The following is a 19,837-nucleotide window of genomic DNA, read 5'->3' on the forward strand; positions in this document are numbered from 1 at the left end:
ACCAACAGAATTGTTACAGAAATCTGAAAGATTAAAATACAACTTCAAAAGATTCAGATACAATTTAGTTTAGTTAAGCATACAAATTATCTCATAATGAACAAAAAAAATGCAAGATTTGAACCTCCTCCAGTTATAGAAGTCCCTGCTAATTTCTAATCCATACTCTTTTTTAAAATCATTTTTATTAACATATAATGTATTATTTGCCCCCGGGTTACAGGTTTGTGAATTATCAGGCTTACACATTTCACAGCACTCACCTTAGCCCATACCCTCCCCAATGTCCATAACCCAGCCATCCTATCCCTCCCCCCACACCCCAGCAACCCTCAGTTTGTTTGTGAAGTTAAGAGTCTCTTATGGTTTGTCTCCCTCTCGTTCCCATCTTGTTCCATTTTTTCCTTCCCTACCCCCCACAATCCCCTGCTCTGCCTCTTAAATTCCTCATATCAGAGAGCTCATATGATAACTGTCTTTCTCTGATTGACTTTTTTCACTCAGCATAATGCCCTCTAGTTCCAGCCACATCATTGCAAATTAGAAGATTTCATTTCTTTTGATATATATATATATATATATATATATATATATATACACACACACCCCACATCTTCTTTATCCATTCATCTGTCTAACCCATACTTTTATGGCGCATGTAACTTATTCCAAATATTTCTCTTTTTGTGGGAGATTCTTTGGCTGACTTCTATCTGTGAAATGGCCTTTATATTGGTTCCCTCTTGTCTGATTCTTGATTCTATGGAGAATTATGTAAGTCTAATAACTGTTAAGAGTAAATTTAGAGAGTTGAGGTCAAATATGTCCCCCTTCTTTATAAAAGTGTGTTTGATAAAGAAGATGTGGTTTGTATACATATATATATACACCACATCTTTTTATCAAACATATAAATTTATATAAAAATTTAATATATAATTTATATTTAATTATTGAAATTTAACATATAAATTTATATTTATATATTTATCAAATATATATACACACATGTGTATATATAGATAATGGAATATTATGCAGCCATCAAAACCCCCCAAATCTTGCCATTTGCAATGACATAGTTGGAACCAGAGGGTGTTAAGCTAAGCAAAATAAGTCAATCAGAAAAAGACAAGTATCATATGATCTCACCGATATGAGGAATTTAAGAAACAAGACAGAGGATCACAGGGGAAGGGAGGGAAAAATGAAACAAAATGAAACCAGAGAGGGAGACAAACCACAAGAGACTCAATCTCAGGAAACAAACTGAGGGTTGCTGGAGGGAGGGGTCCATGGAAGGGATGGGGTGGCTGGATGATGGACATTGTGGAGTGTATGTGCTATGGTGAGTGCTTTCAATTGTGTAAGACTGACGAATTACAAATCTGCACCCCTGAAATGAATAATACATTATATGTTAATTTTAAAAAAAGGAAAAAAATATATATCATAATGTCTTGACTTTTCTCCATGAATTGTTTCATAACTAAAGGCTGGGTAACACATTACTTGCTTTTCTCTAAAACACCATTGTCCAACAGAATTTATGCCGTTACTGAAATGTTCCATATTTGTGCTTTCTGATATGGTCACCCCCTCTCACACATGGTTATGAAGCAGCAAAATATGGTTTGTGTGACAGAGGAACTAAGTATTTAATTTTCATTTAATTTTAAATTAAACTAAATTAAAGTTAAATGGCCATACATAACTAGTGGCTACCAAGTTGGATAGTAGAACTCTAGAAAATACATTTTAAAATTCAATAAACCTCTGGCTCCCACAAAACCCCTTGTAGATGTTTCATTTTATTGCACTTCTTCATTTCATTTTAAAGGATATTGCAGATAGGAGAGTTCTTTCTTTTTCTCAAAGGTAAACAGATAAGCAAGCTTCAGCTTAGGGAAGAAATGCTTTTGTAAAGCCTTCATATTTCAGGCTAAAGTGTCCATTTGTCTTCAGTAATATCTGGCTTTGAAATGTTGCTGCTGTTAGCACTAAATGAAGCCTCAATTTACATGCTTCAGAGATGGTATTGATGAACATTAGCAGTGTGTGTGGTGCACACAGTCGTCAGCAGTCACATGCATTGAGGTCTGTGCTGAATAATTCTGCCTCAGGATCCCTGCAGATTCCTTGAGTATCCTTTTAAGACTACTATCTGTTTTAAGAGAGGAACAGATGCATCTTCCCATATAGAGTAATCAGCAAAGTTCAAGGGATGTAGGGCCAGATTATATTCATCTTTTTTTTCACAGAGTTGAGTATACTGGTGCTACTTAAACCAGTCTTCCCAGAAACTAGCTTCTCTCTCTGTTGTAAAATTGGTTTCTATTTTGGTTGTTTGGGTTCAGGAACTATTGAGTTGTCATGTGAGTGTATTTCTTTCATTTTTTATAGTCCTTTTTAATGCAGTACTTAAAGGTATGCTAGTATGTCTATCTTAAAACTTTATTTTCAGAAGTCTCTACCTTTATGAAAAAAGCTATTTTTCCTTCTCCTTTGAAAGCACGACAATGATTTTACATTAACATAAGTTCTTTGGCTCACATATTCCTTTCATAAGTAATATACACCTTATACCAAGGATAGATGTATGAGGAAAATGTCCATATATACACCCATAACCTATTACACATATTGCACCCTCTTCCAAAATACATAAATCAATTCTATCCAATAAGTAGAAGCAATAGCTTCCTTTGGGTGCACTGTATATTTATGTGCATGTGTAAATATGTAATATGTGCTTACAGTCATAAATGACATAAAATTGGCCAAAATATATTAGATAACAGAGAACTGAACTTCACTAAAATACATTCAGTCTTAGTATATATTTTCTTAGAGGCCATATATTAAAATTCTCTATAAAATGCCAAAGTCACCCTGACAAGAGCTTGCTTTACTTCATCACTTGGACATGTCCACTGATAAGAACCTCAGTACTTCACCAGGTAGCCTGGTGACCAAAATGTCAATGGACAATATAAATGAAGGATACACTTTGCACTAAATAAAATTCCATTTAAGAAAATCTTTGCGACATAGATAAAATGGAGGATAGTATTCAATTTTTATAATAATTTTTATGTTTATACATGGATTCAGTATAGAATTTTTTTAAAATAATGAGTTGTTTTAGAGCATGCAAATATAAATCAACTTATAAAAATTCAGTTCACACTCAATCTTCCTTATCTATTCAGTGATTACATCAAAAGTTCTCTAATGGATGTTAGTGAGAAAAAATGACTTCTTATTCTGTATTGCAACTTGAAACATAGAGTTTTCTGAAAGACACTCTTAATTAAAGACTTGCAGATTTTGTCTGTATCAAAATCAATATTTTTAAAACTGTGCCAAAACTATTTATATGCATCAGTTTATGACTTTTTAATATCTTCTTTAAAATTCATAGAGATACTATTTATCTTAAAGATCTAGAAAATATGTGAATGAGAAAAATACATTTGATACAATCCTCTTAAATTATATATATATATATATATATATATATATATATATATATATATTTTTTTTTTTTAAATAGTTCTTCCTTCCAGGAGGAAATTGTTGCACATGTTTATTTAAAAACGGTACTAAAAATTTATTTCACCAAGGTTAAAGAGTACAGGATCAATATACAGAATCAATTGTCTTTCTATATATGACAGTGAACAAACCAAAAATGAAATTAAGAAAACAATTCCATTTACAATAGCATCTGAAAGAAAAAAGTACTTAGAAAAAAAAAAGGGAATTGCATTTTGTTTGAAACATTAAGGAAGGAGACGCAGTCCCCTTTGAGAAGGATCTCAGTAGAGAAAATTACTGAAAACAGGCAATACAATATTAGTAAATATCATAATAAAATTCCATAATATGGCAAAAATGTTTCCTACTTATAGAGGAATTAGGAGGAGTAAATAGAGTGGATAAAAAGTCTTTTTCCTGATTGGAGGACATATGGTCATGTATACTGAGTATGACCCAGTTGATTTTCCTGGCATCCTATTCTGACCTGGGAAGGGAAAACCACAAAAAGGAACAAGTATGAGAACTGAAGAAGCTTCTACTATGTGCAGAAGCTTTTAGCTTTTCTGTAAATTCACAGTGTTAGACTAAAAAGTGAGAAACTGATAGTAAAAGGGGTACAACATTTTTCTTGAGGTTCAGTAAAGTAAATCAATTATTAAATTAAGTGATGATATAAACAAATGTACATTGAGAAAAATCTAATATTCTTATATCTTGCCACATATTGTTTCTTTTATTTTTCTATAGTATTTAATTTTTTTGTTATCATTTTAGAGACTAATGGATTTAGAGAAAAAGTAATGTAGACTGGATCATAGTTCTTGTCTTCCACACTTTTCTTTGCCTTGAAGCACCAAATCTTTACATAACCACTCATTTGTTCTCTGTATTTGTAGGTCTGGTTTGCTTTATTTTTTTCCTTTTAGATTCCAAATGTAAGTGATACCATGCAGTATTTGTCTTTTTCTTGACTTATTTCACTTAGCACAATACCCTCTAGGTCAAGCCCTGATTATTTCCTTGTTTATGGCTGAGTAATATTCCATTATGTGTACACATGTAAAAATGTATGATATATCACATCTTCTTTATCCATTCATGTACTGATGGATATTTAGGTTGCTTCCATATCTTGTCTATTTTAAATAATGTTCCAATAAACATAGAGGTGCATATATTTTTTTGAATTAGTGTTTTAATTTTCTTTAGGTAAATACCCAGTAGTGGAACTATTAAATCATACGGTATTTCTCTTTTTTATTTTTTGAAGAGCCTTCAAAATATTTGAATATGCACTTCACAAAATAGGTATACAAATGGTCAATAAGCATATAAAAGGATGCTGACCATAATTAGTTACCAGGACAATGTACATTAAAACCACAATGAGTTATAACTATATAGTTTCTGCAATGATAAAAGGATTTTTCGTATGTGTTGGCAAAGATATAGAGCATTTGAAAATCATACTCATTGCTTGTGGGAGTATAAACATGTATTTATTTTTGAAAACATTTTGTCAGAATCTTGTAAAATGAAGCATACACTTAACAAATGACCTAGAAATTCCATTCCTAGGTATTTAACCAACAGAAAAGAAAATATTTCACAAGATCATGGCACATTGCATCATAATAACCCCAAACTGAAAATACCCAATGTCAATAGGTCAAAGGCTAAACAAACAATGGTATGTTCACACAACTGAATGGTATACTCAGTAGGAAGAACAAACTAATGACACAACAGTTCATTTTCACAACAAAATAAATGATCTCAAAAGTTCATGCCAGGTAAAAGAATTCAGGCATAAAGAGTATATACTGGATGATTCCATTTATATTGACTTTTAGAGTAACAGCAGATAGTGTTTTCTTGTGCCAGAGTCTTGACCACCAAAGGTTAATAACAAATGGTTAGGGATGATGTAGGTATTCTATATCTTCATTGTGGCCATGGTGGTTACCTAAATGTATGCATTTGTCATAGTTCATTATCAAACAATTAAAATGGGTAAATTTTATCATAAATTGTACTTTAGTAAAGTTCATTAAAATAAGTTCAAATGTTTCATCTTGGACAACAAGAACCTAGAAAAACTTCACTTTGATTCCATAATTTGGATGAAATTATTAAACCATTGTTGGAATTGATTTTCTGCTTATTGCATATGAAAACATTAATATATAACTGGCATCATTTATATACAAAGTTGTATAGTTAGTGGAGCCAGCCCTGTATCGGCCATCATTTCACATGTCATAGATTTACAAAAATAAGTAAAATTAATTTATAAGCATTATCTTTTGATCTTAACAAAAAGTTATGCCTGATAGAGTTGTATAGTTGTACATGTTAAACTACTGTCTTTGAACAATTTTTTCTCAAAATAACTATTAACTTTTGAAGTAAGTGCTGGTGATACTTTAGTAGATTCTGACAACTGGTTTTCAAGCAGTCAATGGAATCACTGTGGCTCCAAATGTAGATGGTAAACACTGAAAGCATATTACAAGTTACATGTGTATCATCAATTTTCTTGAGAAAGAGAACTTCGGTACCTACACTTAAAAATAAACATGGACTTAGGCTTTTTTTTTTTTTTTAGCTCATTATTAATGAAATAGTTTATTGAAAAGCAAACAACAAGATAAATATGCAATAAAATTCCAACCTTCTGTGGTCACAGTGTTCAGACCTCTATAGAGCAGAACAGTTCACCTTCTGTTTCCTGCACACATTTCATGTCCAGCCAGCCTGTAAATTCCCACTTTTCCCATGGACCCTGCTATATGGCAGTGTGGCAACTTCTTGCATTTATCTAGGTCAAATCCAAGGCCTGCTTGAATGGCGTGTCATGAACACATTCGCATAAGGTGCTGCTCTCAGAAGACCCCACACTAGTTAAAAATCCTGCTTTTGCCCCCTTGAAATTCTTAATAATTTTATCTTTGAAACTGTTTTTGTAAGTGAGATCTGAGGGGATAAAGAAACATGTGCATGAGCAGAGGAGTGACAAATAACAAATTGAGATTAAAGGAAAAAAAAGCAACACATTTCTAAACGGGGCAGAAAATTCTGATGTAGTTTTCTTGGCCCCTGCTTCCCCCTTTCCTGAATGAATACCTTGGAACAAAAGATCAGAAACCCCCCTGAGAGTTGCCTTAACAGTGCTCAATGAGCAGTAGGAAAAGCTTACTTTTCTGCACCTAAGGCATTACCACTTTTACTGAGAAGTAAGACCATAAAGATTGAATCTAAAAGGTGTTCGTTCTTATGACTCCTATCCCACTTCAGAGTCCACACATATTGAAATTCTCATGAAGGTTGCTGTTGTGATGGCTGCTTGGAAGTTATTTTGAGCAACAAGAGTTGACAGTTTGAATTTTGGCTTTTATGATGGAGTTACTTTAACATTCTGCACAGTCTTCCAGATGTCACCTACAGTCACTCATCTGTAGTCCCCAGGTCTATCAGGTAGACCCTGGCCTTGCACTTCCTTTGACCTCTGTCCTGCCTTCCCTCTTCCCATCTGGGGTTCGGCCATTATCTCTAGCCCCACTTTATGTCCAGGGGTTCAAGACCAAGGGGTCCAAGTCTCAGTACGCTTTTTCTATCATCAGTTTGAAATATCAAAATAACTTTCCAAGTTTCCGCCTTCTTCTGTACCTCAGTTTGGGTGCTGCTTCTAATTCCACTGAAGAATTGTGTCTTCTTTTTGTCACTTCATTCTGACTTTTTTCCTTAGTGTCTCTCTCCAGGGTTTATTTTTACTTCTCAGATTTTAATCAGGATCAAATAAAACAAAGCCAAATTTAGGTAAGGAGAGAATGTACTGTAATAGGAAGTAAAGGGACTAGTGTAGTAAGGAAAGTTATACTGAGAGAGAGAAAGCTTGGGCTAGAAGCCCTGTAAGTATCTCATTGGTTACTGAGAAAAAAAAGCTTTGCTTTTACAGGGAGGAATAAACAAGGCTGAAAGAACCAGATTAGGGAGATTGGTTGCACGAGAGTGGCTGTGAGTAGACCGTTGATCAGAGATGGTTCTGCCCTGAGATCTGTCTATTTACAGAAGTGGCCATTGGAAGGGGTTCTATCCATACTGGCTCAGGGTAAGGGTGGACCAAAAGTCAGCGGCTTGGAAGAAGGGACACCCCACATTGACTTAACAAGCATTTTGTTCTGATTTATCAGTGGAGACCAGTCAATTAACCATTTATGAGGCAAAGCATGGGAATTTGCAGGGTATCTGGCTTTGTGATAGGTAGATAAAGGGGGCATCTGCATGCCTCATTTAAGTCATAGGGAAGGGTGTCTCTTTGCAGTAAGACATTTTCTCAAACACTAAATGTGGAAGAAATTTTGAACTTTTGCTGTTTTCCAGGATCATAGTGTTCAAACAAAATTCAGCATTGTTATCAGTTATCCTCGTTTTTCTTGTCCCTAGTCTCACTTCTTTTCAGAAATATACTTTCTGACTCCCTCATGTCTGTACTTTAGATTTACTGAGTTTGTCTTATTCTCTCTCAGCTCTTGTCTTGCATACTTTTTTTACTTTAAAACTGTATTGCTATTAATTTTAAGAAATATTTTTAACTTATAAAAGCAAAAATCTAAAAAAATACGGAAGTCTATAGTAAAAATGAAAATACCACTTTACTTCATATTTTTAAATATGTTTCCTTCTCCAAACCAAGTTCCATTTATATAACAATACAGAAGAGTAATTCTAAACTATTAACAATTACCTTATAGTGTGGTATTGTTCTGTGATGTTAAACACTTTCATTAAGCAAAACAGACATTTGACTGGCTCTCTGAATTCATGGGTAACTCTAAATAAAGGCATATCTGTATACAAGAGCTCCTGTGAGGTTTAGGACTGCCTCCTTCCATCATTAGGTTCTGATTTCCTTTCCATCGGCTTCATTTTATCAAAAAATGAAAAAGATGGTCACTAGCAGTCCAAAATTTCATTGGGCTTGAAGAAAAACTTTAGATATTTTTCTCCAATTCAATTCTGGACTTTGATCTCCTTGTCCTCAACTGAGCTTTGTTTAGCTCCCTGAACCAGATATGCTAGTGTTCTGCTAGTTGTTTCTGCTTTAACTTTCTCTTCTTAAAAATCATCACTTTCTGAAAATCTTGTTGATTGGCTATTAGGTTTTCCAGAATAATCCTTTATATTTCTTATCAGAAAAATTGATATCTTATATCTCCTTTTCTTATTGTTTGATTTCAGGGAGATTTCCTCACTTTTATTCTCATCTTATTTAGGAATTCATAATTTGGATAGTGGCATTTTTTCTTTCCAAGAAATAGTACAACTTTCCATAACCTTCTTATTTGTGATTGTCTTATCTGCCTGAAGATATTAATGTTTATTAAGAAGAACATATTTACTTTGTTCTTCTTTGTTCCTTGAATTAACTCTGTTTCTGTTTTCTTCAAGTCATTCTTTTCCTGTTGACTTATTTCTCTCTTTCTCCCTCTTTTTAGTTTTTTTTTTTATAAAGTAGGTTTTCTCTGAAAGCTTGGTAACTTTTGATTGTCTGTTCATATTTACAAATGAAACAATATAAAAATGATACCATTCCACCATAGTAGGATTTGATTTTCCACTGGTGGTATCATTTCAGAAAACTGAATGGTGATCTGGCTGATAGGCTGAGAAACTACACATGCCAGTGTGTCTGTGGGGCTTTCCAGTTTCTTTAAAGGAGAACCTTTTTCCTGGGAACAAATGCCTGGGAGAGGTTTAGCTGGTCAATTTCATCCATTAGGTGTCAAGTCAACTTTTTCATATAGACACTTTCCATTTTTCTCCCAGTTTCTAGCCTCAATTCTTACCATTGTCTTCCTAAGTACTTGACATTTCTGAGTGGGGAGTCTCGGGATTCTGCAGGGAAAGTGTGTTTTCTTTACCTGTGTGCTCTCTGTGAGCTCTCCAGGCTATGCTTCTTCTGTTCCCCTTCCTCAGTCTTGTACTCCTCATGTTCTAGAGCTTTCTTGAGATCTGTTCTCTATCAGTATTCCTCTCCTTACCCCATTCTCTCAATTGGTATTTACAACCTTTTGATTCCTACACATTTGTTTATTGGGGTCTTGGGAAAAGGGAGATAATGGTGACCAGTCTTGAATCAAATGTGTCCTATTAATTCTAAGCATAAAATTTTGGATTCTTCCAAGTTTTGTCTTTTAGCATCAAGAATCTACCTGGTGTAGCTGAAAACCTGATTATCATGAGGCTCTTTCAATATATCCATTCAGGAATTCACAGCAAAAATTTGCAAATGAAAGTTATTATGATTTTGATGGATTCCTTTCGCACATTGAGGTCCTTCATCCATTTTGAGTCTATTTTTGTGTGTGGTGTAAGGAAATGGTGCAATTTCATTTTTCTGCATGTGGCTGTCCAATTTTCCCAGCACCATTTATTGAAGAGGCTGTCTTTTTTCCATTGGACATTCTTTCCTGCTTTGTCGAAGATGAGTTGACCATAGATTTGAGGGTCTATTTCTGGGCTCTCTATTCTGTTCCATTGATCTATGTGTCTGTTTTTGTGCCAGTACCATGCTGTCTTGAGATGACAGCTTTGTAATAGAGCTTGAAGTCCGGAATTGTGATGCCACCAACGTTGGCTTTCTTTTTCAATATCCCTGTGGCTATTCGAGGTCTTTTCTGGTTCCATATAAATTTTAGCATTATTTGTTCCATTTCTTTGAAAATGATGGATGGTACTTTGATAGGAATTGCATTAAATGTGTAGATTGCTTTAGGTAGCATAGACATTTTCACAATATTTATTCTTCCAATCCAGGAGCATGGAACATTTTTCCATTTCTTTGTGTCTTCCTCAATTTCTTTCATGAGTACTTTATAGTTTTCTGAGTATAGATTCTGTGTCTCTTTGGTTAGGTTTATTCCTAGGTATCTTATGGTTTTGGATGAAGGACCTCAATGTGCGAAAGGAATCCATCAAAATCCTTGAGGAGAACACAGGCAGCAACCTCTTCGACCTCTGCCGCAGCAACATCTTCCTAGGAACAACGCAAAAGGCAAGGGAAGCAAGGGAAAAAATGAACTATTGGGATTTCATCAAGATCAAAAGCTTTTGCACAGCAAAGGAAACAGTTAACATATTACTTAAATATATACATAAAAAGGTACAGTTTTATATATAACATTGAAATAATTTGACATCTTGTATGGACATCCCCTAAATTTACTACGTTCTGGAGCCTGAGATGTTTGTTGCTCAGGTTCTCACTACAATGTTCTTGTTATGTAAGGGACAGTGTTCTGGGAATGAGTTGTTTTCAGCTGGGATCTCTGCAGTGCACCCTTTAAGTTAAGTAATTTGGACATATTATTCAACATCTTTTAGCTTCACTTTCCTGGAGAGGTTGGACAAAATAAGGCATTTTTAAAGTCCTTTGATCACTAGAATTCCATATTTCTCTAATTCTAAATAAGATTGGATATTTAGCCAATATTCTGAAGACCAGTCAAATGTTGAGAACTGTACCAATGTTGGGCACATGGTAGTTGTTCAATAATTTTTTCTGAATGAAAAAATTGGAATTAGAACTTGTACTTACTCATTCAATCATTGAACGAGTGTTTACAGAGTACTTTCTAGAGCCAGGCACAACTCTTGTTTGGAGGTGAAGCAATGACTAGACAGAGCATGAGAGTGGGCCCTCATGCAGCATACATTCTACTGGAAAAAGACAGATTATAAGAAAGTAAGAAAATATGTATTCAAAATAATGGTAATATGTGCTATAAGGAAACTAAGTAAGGTAAGAAATTCTTGGCAGATGGTTGTGTTATTTGAGGTAGAGCTCTGGATAAAGGCATCTCTTATGAGGTGATATCTGAACTAAGACCTGAAGGAAGACAAAGAGCTGCTAAAAGTAGAGCTGAGAGGGAATGCTCTAGGGAGAGGAAACAGCGCAGAAATTTTTTAATGCTGAGACACTGAATGGAGCTGTCTGGAGTCTAGTGATGAAGGAGTAGTTGGAATGGAATCAGAGTATGGAAATCTTCTAAACCACAATAAGGATTTTTAGATTTTACTCAAGGCTTAATGTGACTCATTAGAAGGTTTTTAAGGTGTACTAGGATATCAACCAATTTATACTAAAAGAAATTTTAACCTGTTTGCCATATCAAGAATGGACTTGACTATTCTATTTATGTTACGGTTTACTGTCTCCTGGTATTTCCTATTGCCTTTGTTTGCTTACATTTCCTCCTTAGTACTTATCATCATCTGACATGCTGTATATATTTACCTTTTGTTTATTGTGTACTGTTCCCACTGGAATGGAAGTTCTATAGGGATTTGGATTTTTGTCATTTTTTGTATCCCCAACTGATGGAAAACTCCCTATCACATGGTAAACTTTCAATAAATATTACCAAATTTTTTTTGGGGGGGGGGTTAGGGATAGAGCTTACATATATATATATATGGTGTTTTATGTATATATGGTATTTAATTTTTTATTTTATTTACTTATTATTTTTTAGGATTTTATCTATGTGTTTTCTGGGGGAGGGATGGGGGTGGGGAGAGAGAGAGAGAGAGATAATCCCAAGCAGACTTCCTGCTGACTACAGAACCCAACCTCGGGCTCATTCTCATGACCCTGAAGTCATGACCTGAGCCAAAACCAAAAGTAGGGTGCTTAACTGACTGAGCCACCCAGGCACCCCATGGGAGATTATATATATATATATATATATATAGTTTTTTAGGCAAGAGTGGTAAAAATGGAGATGGAAAACAGTAGAAAAACTCAAACTTTCAAACTTCACTTTGGAGATGTAATTGATGTTATTTGCTGCTAGGTTGAATGCAGGAAAAATGGGACATATGAATGGGCTTCCCGGATTTTTATTTAGCTACTACATGAAATTATGGTATCATTATGTAAAATGGGAAAGGTAAGGCAGAAAGCATGTTTTGTGGAAGAAGTTAGTGAGAATTCCAGATGCTCCTTCAGTAGCCAAAGTGGAAATATCAAGTACACATTTAGCTATATATATCTAGTATCCAGATGAAAGGACTTTGAGAGATATAAATTTGGTGGTCATCAAAATAAAGATGGCATTTTAGAGATACAAATTTTGATGACATTATATAGAATAATGTATAAACTAAGAAAGGTAGAAAACTCAGGACCAATAAGCCATTAATATTTTATGGAGAGGTCATCAAGGGAGATGGAAAAATTGTGTGGATATAATGAGACTGGGCAGAGCTATGTCCTGGAAGGAGAGAAAGGAGAACATGCCTTGAGAAAAGCATGAACAACTTTGTTGAAGGCACCTGAGTGGCAATTGGATGAGAATAGAGTTGTCCACTGGTTCTTGACAAGAGCAAATGGATTGTAGTACTTTGAAGGACAACCAAATTAGAAATGGTCATGAGGGAAATCAGAAATGTTGAAGGAAAAACTTTCACTGTGAATAGGAACAAGAAATGTAGAAATATGTAAAGGGGATATTTTAGTTCAGGAAAGAGGGGGATAACCATGGGGGTAAATTCTTCAGCTGATGGTGGAACACAGAGAAGGTATTAAGTGGGAATAAAATAATTATTGTGAACAAGTGCTTTTTTTAAAAATTTTATTTATTTATTTGACAGAGAGAGATCACAAGTAGGCAGAGAGGCAGGCAGAGAGAGAGAGAGGGAAGCAGGCTCCCTGCTGAGCAGAGAGCCCGATGCGGGACTCGATCCCAGGACCCTGAGATCATGACCTGAACTGAAGGCAGCGGCTCAACCCACTGAGCCACCCAGGTGCCCCAACAAGTGCTGTTTTTATGTGTCTCAAGACTCAAAGGTATTTAAATACATTATTTCTCAAGATATTTTCAATTTAAGTAGTTCCAATGTCAAAAGGGTGATTTATTTCCACATGCAAAATGAACTGGGGTAATTATGTGAATCTCAAGTATTATGGCTTACTGTCAAAATGGAGCTTTGCCTAGAATCTTGGCTCTTTTTGGTACTTGCCTCATGACTCTATGCAAGCTTGTGTTAACTTATCTATTGAATGGGAACAATAATATTTATTACCTGGGATTGTTGTAGACATGAAGTGAGATAATGCCTGTATGGATTGATTTATTTATGTCTGTACCAAAAGATAAAATGGACATTTGCTGAAATATGTATGGCAATACCCAATTGGTTTTACTGCAACTGTTGTTTTATGCTCTTAATCAGTGTTAGCTAATAAATGCCTTGAAGGAAGAAATTACATTTTACCCATTTTGTAGCCTTAGTACCTAGCAGTTTACTTAGCTCAGGTCAGAGCTGGTGCTCAGTATATGTCTAAAATAGAGGGGTGGGGGAGAAAAAACACAAAGTAACTTCTTATAAATTATAAAGCAAAACAATTAGGAATAAATGAATTCATCCTGACTTTGTAGTTCTGCCTTTGATACAATGGAATATGGGATGAGTTCCTTACAGAAAATCCCCTGGACACTGGAATTAAAAGAGATGGTGAGGAACACACATGTATAGCTATCTTTCATATCTGCCTGAAGTCACACAATTGGGTTTTAGCTTCTAATGTCTTTAACTGTTTCATTATTATTCATCCATGACCAAACAGGCAATTTATTATAATTTTACCTATAATCATGTTTTGATATCAGCATTTCATTTAAATCCTTAAGGTTTATTTAAAAAAGCTTTTGGGTTTGATTCCTACATGTTTTAGTCTTTTAACACATGTTCTAAATGAGCTCATTATATTCACAAGCAATCTTCAAACCCAGGCTTTAAGACTATCATGAAGTCCTAGGAAAAATAACCACAAAAAGTACTTTCCATTGTCTCAACTTGTTGGAATCAGATCTGAAAAATATCTTAAGATTTTGGTCTAGATATTTGTGTGCTCATTTGTCTTATTTTGTCATTAACTCTTCTTTCTTGTACCCATTCTTCTATCTTCATGATTCTCCTGTTTGAAAAGTTGGGGTAGTTTAAGAATATAAAATGATAGCTTCCCCAGATATGCTTTCTTCAGTCTGTAGGAACAGGTCTTTAGATTCACTGCGTCCTGAACAGGGAGATACATGGACCTTTATTAACAAATTAGACTTTAATTAAATTAGTTTAGATTTAAGAGAAAGTTATCTTTTCATTTGATTGGAAACAATTGAAATTAATGAGATGAAATATTTAAGTTCAGTGTTTATTCTTTTGCCCATTGAAATGTTTCTACATCTAATAAATTCAGGTTTTAAGAAAAAAATCCATGTTCTCTAAGAAGTAGAAAAAGAACATTTACTGCCTTTTAGAGAGTATTGACATATCTATAAAAATTATTACAGAACTTAGTGGGGTTAAATTATGTATTAAAAGATGAAAATATAAATCCTGGATCTATATCAAATCCTGGTGTCAGATCACTGAGGTTCATTAGGTTGGAATTGGTTTTCAGAGAATATTATATACATGGGAGTGGCTATCTCTTTATGTATCAGATTTATGAGGCTGTGTAGTAATTGGCAAAATATATTGCTTAATTTCACTCCTGAGGATAAACCCTAAGTGAAAAACCTAAATCGCTTACTCAGTCTCCAAAAACCAATACAAGCAACAAATCCCTCAAATTCCAGAAATATTTCATATAACATTAATTTAAAATAGTGAAAAATGAAAATAACATCAATAGTCAAAATAGGGAAAGAGTTAGACAAAGTATTATGTAGTCACTAAGAGAATGTATAATGATATATTTGTAATAAACTAGGCGGAAGGCTTGTGTTGCAGTTTTCAATGTGAAAAGCAGTCATTTTTTTATTTATGGAGGAGCTGAACTAACTGAAGCATATGCAGAGAAAATAGACGAGAAGGAAATTCACCAACATTTATCAGCTATTACTCCTGGTGATTTAAATATTTTTCTTTATAACTTTTTATGTGGTTGATTTTTTCTACAATGGACAAGTGTTAACTTTTATCATCAAAAAAAGTTGAAATAAAGTTGTGTATAAACAGCTTAGTTTAGGGTTGATGATTCATCCTCTCACAGCAGTCACTTGTGATAGCCTCTTGATGTGGTGTCTTCCTGTCTGAAAGTATTTCTTGTGTTCTTTAAACCCTTTGATCCCATTCACTTTGAAAGCAGCATGACCTTGCAAGCCTGGGGTTTGCAGCTTGCTTAGATGAATGATCTTCAGACGTGATTTTTTTTTTAATCAGGTGAATTTTGTAAGATGCTATTTTCCCTTTGTATCTAGAAATATATTTGTGTTGAAAGTTTAACCACAAGCCAAGTATGGAGTAATTTGGTTTGGTGGTTACTAAGCTATTGATAAATTCTTACATTATTTTAGTTTCATTCTGAAAATTGCCTAATTCTCTTGGAAAAGTGAACTTAAATTTTTAAAAATATTTTAGTTATTATTTATTTGACAGAGAGATCACAAGTGGACAGAGAGGTAGGCAGAGAGAGAGGAGGAAGCAGGCTCCCTGCTAAGCAGAGAGCTGATGTGGGGCTTGATTCCAGGACCCTGAGATCATGACCTGAGCCAAAGGCAGAGGCTTAATCCACTGAGCCACCCCAGTGCCCCCTTTACTCTTATTTTTAAAATTAAGGTTTAATTTATATAAAATAAATTTTAAGTGTTTATTAAAATAAATGTTGGCATATATATATATATATATATATATATATATATTCATGTCACCTTTCATCACCCCTGAAAATTTCCATGTGCCCACTTCTAGTCATTTCTTTCCTCTGTTTCCATGCCCATATGATTTAACTTCCTAATTTTTGTCACCATACATTAGTTTTACCTGTTCTTGAACTTCTACAAATGAACTAATTTCGTGCCAAACACTATATTCACTGGATTTTTTTGGCTTAACATTTATTTTTGAGACATATGTTGCTATTCCACTTACTGGTAGTTCATTCTTGTTATTTGCTGTATAATATTCTAATGCACGAATATGTCTCAATTTGGTTATCCATTCTCCTCTTGCAGAACACTTGGATTGTTTTCAAGTTTGCCTATTATGAATAAAGCTGCTGTGAGTATCCTTTCATAATTTCTTTTGATAGAAACATGATTCTATTTCTCTTGGGTAAATACCAGGCAGTGGAATTGCTGGATGCCATTGTTTTCAATTAATCAAAAGGCTTCTTTGTCTTCCAGCCTGTTTAGGAATTTAAGACCTAATTTACACAAAGAATGTTAAGCAAACAGAAATGGAAATACTAGTTTTCACACTAAGTTTCTTGAGGGAACAAGAGCAGTAGACAGAATTCTTATGTATGAAGTCTGTTTATAAAGTTATGGAATGAATTTTCCACATTACCTCTTCAGCATACAAAGCCTGGAAGATACAAGAGAGCAGTACTTTGAGGGAAAGCAAAGAAACAACAAACTATGACAGCGTAAACAGAAGTGGGCCTGTGCTACCCTAAATCTTCCAAAGTAATCTTTTTTTTTCCAAAGTAATCTTGCCTATCTCCCATTTCCAGGCCTTTTGACAAAACGTCCTCCTTCTCATCATCCATATGCCTCTCAGAGCACCACCATATCAGTCTACTTACTTATTCATGTATTTAACGAATATTTGCTGAACATTTGCTGTTTACCAGCAACTGTTCTGGGAGCTAGGGGAAACAAAACAGACAAAAATCCCTGCCCTTATATGGCTAAATACATCTGCATATATATGATCAAAATACATGTTTCATTTGCATTTTGTTTTTTCACCTAATGCATTAGAATCTTAATATATTTAAATACACTGGAATATTGGATCTAGTGCCTGCCACAGCATCTCTTGCATAACAGGTGTTCATTCCATGTCTGTTGAATGTATAAATGAATAAATGTCCCAAAATTTTAAGGCTGAAATACTGATTATTAGGTAATAAAGATTCATTAGGTAAGTGTATAAAGAATATATATAAAGGACTTTCCAGGAGGCAGCTCAATAATATATTAATTCTGTACCAAATCCTCTTTGGAAGTAGTTGGGGTATACTATAATTTTGTCCAGAATATGTGATCTCAATCTCAGCTAAAGATTAAGTTCCATGGCACCTGGGTGGCTCAGTGGGTTAAGCCTCTGCCTTGGGCTCAGGGCAGGGTCTTAGGGACCTGGGATCGAGTTCCACATTGGACTCTCTGCTCAGCAGGGAGCCTGCTTCCCCCTCTCTCTGCCTGCTGCTCTGCCTATTGTGTTCTCTCTCTCTCTCTGTCAAATAAATAAATAAAATCTTTAAAAAATAAGAAAAAAGTAAACTTTGAGAATTAAGATATCAGACAATTCAGCACAAGCAGTAGTATCTACGAAGTACCTCTAACTCAGCCACTGTTCAAGGACCTAGAAATTTAACTATGTGTAAAAGAAAGTATCTATCCTGATGAATTCACAGTCTAGGAAGGAGAATAGATGTGAAAAAATAGACATTGACAAATATTTTATACATACAAAATTCTTTAGAAATGTATTTCCAGGTGTGAACTGGATTACATTTTAGAATTGTGTATATAATAAAATAATCATCTTAGGTACAGACTATTGTGTGAAAAATATTGTCTGTCAAATCCTGTAGTTAGGCTGTGATAGACAGCCTTCATCATGGCCCCCAGGTGTATTCCTACCCTTGTGGTGATCCCTTCTCAATGAACTAGGTTTGTTCTCTGTGACCAATATCATATGACAGAGGTGAAGATAAGTCATTTCTAAGATTAGATTATAAAAGGCTGTGGTTTCTGTGTAGGGCGCTTGCTCCTACCTACTTCTCTCTCATCAAACACTTTGGGAGAAGCCAGACAACCTGTGAAAATGTATACACAGGCAGCCATGGAGAGGTCTGTGGAGAGAAATGGAGTTCTGTGACTAATAGCTAGGAAGTAGCCTTGTAGAACCAGATGAGTTACCTTGAAGGTGCATCCTCCCCTCATCAGATCTTCAGAAGACAGTGTCTGTCTTCTTTACTATACCTCCTTGGAGATCTTGAGCCAGACCATCTAGTTAAACCACTTCTGAATTCCTAACCCACAGAAATTACAAAATAATTTCTTTGTTATTTTAAGCTGCTAAATATTGGGGTAATTTGTTATAAAGCAAAGATAACCAATATAGACGATCTTTCTAAAATGTAGAAGACATGAGTCCATGGGTTAGAGAATCATTCCCGTAAATTGATCCTGTCAACTTTTCAGTTTTACTAAAATACTAACTAGTTAATGACTAGAAAGATTTCTGAAAACTTTGTACAGTTTGGGGCACTTGGGTGGCTCATTAAGTTAAGCATCCAACTCTTGGCTTTGACTTAGGTTGTGATCTCATGGGTCCTGGGGTTGAGTCCCATGGTGGGCTCCATGTGCTCAGTGGGGAGTCTGCCCCTGTTCCACTTGTGTGTGCATGCACACACACACTCTCTCTCTCTTCCATAAATAAATCTTAAAAAACTTAGTACAGTTTAATTTCCAATTTATATCCAGGGAACAGTTTATTTACTCAAAAAATCTGGTCCTTTGAATAAAAACTTATGGTATATATTAATCTAGCTACCAAACTAAAACATGCAAAATCATAATTTAATAAAATTTAATTGCTTCTCAAGTATGAAAGGTCAATTTTGTATTATTGAATTTGTTAATGAAAAAGCTAATGAAAATTAAAATGAATTCAAATTAATATTCACAAGTAATCTTCACTTTGAACTTCAAGATATATAATATAGTTCGAAGTCATTATAGCTTAGAGACCACAACTTAATTAAAAAAATTTGCAGGGGTGATTTAAGCTGATTTTTAAATTAAGGCAACAGAATATGAAATTTTTGAGTGATTGAGATTATTGCCCTGCCACTTTGCAATGACCAGCCTTTATTCCTTCTTAAATCTTTAGGTTTTAAAATTATACCACCAATGACAGATATTATTAAACTAGTCTGAACACATTTCTGTGTTAAGGAAACAGATCTTGGTGGCTGTCACTGGAAGAATGTTATATATCTTGAAGCATAAAAAGAGCCCCCTTTCCCTCTAGCTAAGCAGAAACTAAAGAGGATCCTGACCCTTGCTGAAGAATCCCTACCATGTCTTCCTCCTAGGGTTAGGATAGCTAAAGAAGAAGTTGTAAAGAGTTGAGTTGGCAATGAAATTATTTTTTATTTTTGACAGTCTGGAAGATTGGGGGATGGAAAGCTCTGAGATAATGTGAAGTTTGGTGCTATTACTTGTTTAGTTCCAGACTGGTAATTCTTTAATTTTGGCATGCATCTGAATCT

General features: G+C 34.6%; 1 protein-coding gene across 10 annotated transcripts in view; it reads left to right on the top strand.

Annotated features, from left to right (window-relative positions):
* Window positions 1-19,837, top strand: part of ZPLD1 (zona pellucida like domain containing 1) — a 392,412-nt gene that overhangs the window by 241,023 nt on the left and 131,552 nt on the right. For 7 of the 10 annotated variants that reach the window (XM_082696335.1, XM_082696338.1, XM_082696331.1 and 4 more), the window contains exon 3: window positions 16,566-16,611. The exons of the other annotated variants lie outside the window; for them this stretch is intronic. The gene's annotated coding sequence lies outside the window, so the exon portion shown is untranslated. The remainder of the gene's footprint in view (window positions 1-16,565; window positions 16,612-19,837) is intronic. 10 annotated transcript variants of the gene reach the window in all.

The sequence above is a fragment of the Mustela nivalis genome (genome assembly GCF_964662115.1).
Source record: "Mustela nivalis genome assembly, chromosome: 1".
NCBI lineage: Eukaryota > Metazoa > Chordata > Mammalia > Carnivora > Mustelidae > Mustela > Mustela nivalis.